Raw genomic sequence first — 5,765 nt, forward strand, 5'->3', positions numbered from 1 at the left:
AATAATCATTATACTATTTTTATTCTATAAAATCTCTCAACTTTATATTCCTGATTTAACAGATTTTTTATATATTAAAAATGGTATATGGGCCTGTGGCTCAAAGGAGTAGGGTGCTGGCCCCTTATGCCAGAGGTTGGGGGTTCAAGCCCAGCCCTGGCCAAAAACTACAATAGAAAAAAAAAAAAGGTATAAGGTATTAAACCATTCATTCCCTTACTCAAAAAAAAAAAAAAAATACACACTCACACATATAGTCTACCTTTGATATTTGTAAGGTATCGGTTCTGAGGACCTTACCCCCCAGGATACCAAAATTTACAGATGCCTAAGTCTCTTAGATAAAATGTAGTATTTGAATATTTTTGAAGTCATCTCAAGATTTCTTACAGTAGCTAATACAACATAAGTGCTATATACTTTCAAATTTTTTTTAGATAATTTGACCCATGGTTGTTTGAATTCATGGACGCAGAATGCCTGATTACAGGGGGTCTGCTTATACACAAACACACACATTCACATCTGTTTTTCCCCAGGTAAAATCTTAAGCCTGTGAAATACAAACTAAATAAAGCAAAGTTCCTACCTGTAAGGAACCACGACGGCCTGGGCATAATCTCTCTTTCCCCAATTTCTAACTTTCTCTTTCCATCAAGATCAGTACATTCACTAGGGACCACAAGTGACTTAAAGGAAAGACAGCAACCCCTTTTTTTATAAATCAAGCATTCACATTTCAGAAGCTCATTCATTTACAGTATTTTGCACATATTATTTATATTTAGAAATACAGCATAAAGAATTAAAAATAATTAGTGCTAAGAATGGACAAATGGAGTAAAATGAAATTAATCAGTGGTCAATGTGGTCAGGGCCTAATTCATTGCAAATAAAATAAAATAGAAGGGTTTGAGCGCAGGATTTCAAAGTTAAATGTGAAATATAATCAGGGCACTGCCCTCCAGCCCAGGCTACAGACCAAGGCGTCCTCTCTAAAAGGAGAGAGAAAGACAATTAAAATAACTTTATTCCATACCACTGTGTGTGCGTGTGTGTGGGTTTACATAAAGAGATACAGACCGAGAGAGCGGAAGACAGATTACAAACCAACCAACACACTAAAACGTTAATTACATGATGACATCCAGGAATATGTCATATAATTAGAATGCTGAATTTCATAAATAACCATTTTAATCGCGACTAACCAGGCTGAGTGTTATGATAATACACAAATGCCAAATGCAAGTCCGAGGGGTCATCAACTCTAAATTAATCTCAAATTTCACAAAGACGATAAAAGTTGTGGCTTGTTAATGTGGACGGGTTTAGAATCTGTCAGTAATAAACATAATGTGATGATCCAAATATAATCACGGAACTTGATTCTTCAAAGCTTTCTCTAAATATAATCTAATGTGTAACAGGCTCATGAGGACCCATAATACTTACTTGGACAGGAAGGATAGTCTGCAGTTTTCATTTTTCGAGATGTATTTTTACCAGTAAGCCTCTCTTCCATAAGACTTATAAATCAAATGATAGGGCTCACAGTTCCTAAGTGCTTACCCTATTTTAAACACTATGCTGAGCGCTTGCATCAATAATTCATTTAATCTTCACAACAGCTATTTTATGGGAAAGTGGCCTCCCCTGGAAACAAAGTGCAAATAAATGATCCAGGGTCAGACAGCTCTGAAGAGGGGACTTGGTTTCCAGCCTGGACACTCTGAAAAGCCTTGTTCCTGTCTTCTTACCATACAGCAGAACCACTAAATTGCCTCGTCTTTTTATTTTTTTTTTTTTTATTCACCCGACCTGAACAAAGATAACATAATCATGTAGAAAATCACTGGTGCATCACTAACCAGTGACTGTCCTCGTGAAACATTAGGAGGGAAAAAAAGATGTAGAATTTCCAATTCTGACGGCACAAGAGGAAAAAAAGTACTATTACATTAGAACTTAACTCGAAACGGATATTTTACTGCATTATAAATTACGACTATGCCATAGAGATAATTATTGCCATAATGTATATCCCTATAATCTACTACCCAGCAAGTTAATAGTCATCTAACGTTGGGAGTGACCAGTGAAATAAAATTATTTATGTCGTAATTATTTGAGTCTGGGACAATGGTATTAATCAGACATAAAATGAGAAAGAGAAGATGGCATGAAACATAATAAACAAACATCTTTTCTATAAAGAGGCCAATATTTTCTATAGGTGAAAATATATCATAAGCATTTCTTACAAATAGCCTGCACGGAATACAAGATTTGAACAAAAGGACGGTCAGTGGTGCCTCTTAGAACCTATGGCAGGAGGAAAGCTTGGGAACCAGAAAAAGAATAATGGCATCATTATTCTAATTAATGAATAATCCCATCACCCATCCAAAATTATCAGGATTTCTTCCACCTGCCACTCCATGGAAATCTGGATATTCCATACAGCATCACAGTGTGTGTGTGTGTGTGTGTGTGTGTGTGTGTACACACACATATCACTAGGTGTCTAAGATCCTATCTGAATATATACATACTTTTACTTTCATTTTTATGTTATTAATTTATTTTGACCCATCTCGTTTTCATTGTTAGTCCCCTGGTGCAAGAAGCCTTCAGAATAACAAGCTTAGCACAACCAGTTCTGTTATATGAACTATCTCATTAACTCTCTGACTCAGAAAAGAAACACTCCAGTTGAAGACACAGCGATTGTAACAACTGTTACAAGACACCACAGGGAGCGAGGGAGCAACTGGACATTCTTTGCTTGCTTTTTTTTTTTTTTGCAGTTTTTGGCTGGGCCCAGGTTTGAACCTGCCACCTCCGATATACGGGGCCCGCGCCCTACTCCTTGAGCCACAGGCACCGCCTTCTTTGTTTTCTTCCTAATCAAAATAATTCACCCAAGTGGGTTTCAGTTTCAATATTTTATATGTATCAAAAAAGTAATATGCAAACAGAAAAATTTAATACCAAATGATAAAGATTTGCCATATCAATAAAAATTTAAATTCAAAATAGGTTCTTCACTTCTGTTTTCCAAATCAGATTCTGATGTATTTGACATTTTATGTTTTTTGTGAGAGGTATTTTTTAAGCTACCTCTATTATCAAACTCCCCAACAGTGATGGAAGCTTTGGAACTTGATGACTCCTAATTTATCATACGCTGTATTTATAGATATTCTCCTCAAGCATATGCTATTTGTACAAATTATTTCAGGCATAATTGTGAAAAATATTGAGAACGAAGCATCTGATATTTACAGACTCAAATCAGGTAACATGCTGGCAATACATGTCGTCAAGATTTTGTTTGCAAAATGAAAACCCCTACAGGAATCTTTCACACCAAGGAGTATCTTGTTTGAAGCCTACAAGCCTTGGTCAATATCTATGGTTTATCTTACAAGGGTACAAGTGAATCTTTCTAAGAGTAGAATATGAACATTTTAACACAATAACTGAGAAAATGACATGAAGGCTATGTTAACCAGTTTGACGGAAGTGTTTCGGATTGTGTGTGAAAACACCACACTGTATCCCAGAAGTGCATTAATGTACATAGTTACCCTTCAATAAAAAAGAAAAAAAAATGGCATTGTCCTAAAAATGGAACCTCTGCAGAGCAGGGTAACTAATCCAGAAAAGGTGAATCTCAATGCCAAGTTGTCAATGGGAGACCAAACTCTTAGCAAAACAAATGGGTTGTTTCCAATTTGCTTGAAACAGTTGTAGCAGATATTGGTTTGGCCACTCAACTAATCCTCAAAACCCAGCAGGGCGTTCACCAGCTCATGGCACAGCTAGAAAATCCAGTGTGACCTAGTGCTGACTGATGGTACGTAAAGGGAATTTGCTGGGTTTCTTCAGCAAAAGTCCACCATACTTTTTTTTTTTGGCCAGGGACGGATTTGAACCCACCACCTCCAGTATATGGGGCTGGCACCCTATTCCTTTGAGCCACAACACAGCCCTGTACCTCTGCCTTTAAATGCTGTTATCTCAGGACTGGATGCTAAGATATCTGAAGGCCACCTTAAATGCCTAGACGTGAAAATAAATAATAAATAATAATGTAATATGTGCAAAAACCTGCGTACCACAGATGCTGAAGGGGAACGGGGTCTTGATTCAGTTGCAAAGCCAAACTACTACAGGCACCACTTTCTTCTGGAAATCTTACTAAGTAAACAAACGTCCTTTTAGTGAATGCCAGTGCACACTTGGTTTTTTGTTACATATCCCCAAAAGCATCCTGAACCAGTCAACCAGACTTATTTGGTAAAATAAAAATATCTCAAGGAGAGACTGAGACATCCTTTATTCAGAGGACAGACAGTGTGGGTAAAAAACACAAAGCAACATTTTCTCTTGGCAAAACTTCCTCACTCACAGGCAACACAGCACTGAGACAGAGCCCCTCTCCACACAGAGCTGCAGGAGGGGAGGCCCAGGGAACGTGCTGTAGTCTGCTCCACTTGTGCCCATCCCACTTTCCCCAGCAAGTATTATGAATGAAAACAGTGAAAGGCAGGGTGGTTCACGCCTCTAATCCTAGAACATTGAAAGACCCAGTTGGGAAGCTTGCTTGAGCCCAGGAAGTCAAGACCAGCCTCAAAAGGAGTGAGACTCCATCTCAAAAAAAATGGAAATAGTAGCAAGGCGCAAGGTGGCACGCACCTGTCGTCTTAGCTACTCAGGAGGCTGAGGCATGAGGATTGCTCGAGCCCAGGAGTTCGAGACTGCAGTGGGCTATGAGGATGCCACTGTACTCCAGCCTGGGGCACAGAGCAAGTCCCTATGTCCAAAAAAGAAAAAAAGAAAAAGAAAAAGAAAAACAAGGGGGGAGAGAGTGAATGCCAATGTCCAAAAGCTTAAAAGCTTATACAAAGACCCTCTTAATGCATAAACAGTCCCAATATTCATGCACTCCACAAATATTTGTTACTTGCCACCTTTGCAGCCATTATCACTTAAAAATAGCAACCCAAGTTCCTAGCAGTTGGAAAATTATCTCACAGTTATCCAGGTGTAGACTGAGTTAAGCCAATTAGTATCTACCATTCTCTTGGAGACATAAGTAGGGTGGGAATAGGCACACTGGGCACAGCGAGCCCATCAGACCCAGTAGCGTTTATCCTGAAACTTTTATAAAACATGACAGGAAGCCAACTTTTCCCGTTCTTATGAGAATTTCAGGCCAGGCATGGTGGCTCACACCTGTAACCCTAGCACTTGGGGAGGCCGAGGTGCTTGGATTGCTTGAGCTCAGGAGTTCAAGTCCAGCCCGAGCAAGAGCAAGAGTGAAACCCTGTCTCTACCAAAAATAGAAAAACTAGCAGAGTGTCTGGTGGGCACCTGCACTCCCATCTACTCAGGATGCTGAGGCAAGAGGATCCTTGAGCCCAAGAGTTTAATGTTGCTGTGAGCTGTGACATCACAGCACTCTAGGGTAGGCAACAGACTCTGAAAAAAAATAAATAAAAAGAAAAAAAAAAAACCCCAAAGATTTAAAACCTGTTGTCACAGTTTAGTTAATGGACATAAAATAGTAACATTTACCCCACTAATTCCTTTGTAACAATATAAAAAGAATTAGTAAGTTATCCCTTAGAGGGGACAATTTTTCGTGTTCAGGTAACTTTTTTGTAATGTTTCAAGAGCACATTGAAGTTTTCCTCACCAGACAGGTCTAGGGCATTAAAATGGAAAGGTCAGTAAGTTGGAACAGGATTGTCACC

The sequence above is a fragment of the Otolemur garnettii genome, unplaced genomic scaffold (assembly GCF_000181295.1).
Source record: "Otolemur garnettii isolate 467f Iridium unplaced genomic scaffold, OtoGar3 scaffold00130, whole genome shotgun sequence".
Taxonomy (NCBI): Eukaryota; Metazoa; Chordata; class Mammalia; order Primates; family Galagidae; genus Otolemur; species Otolemur garnettii.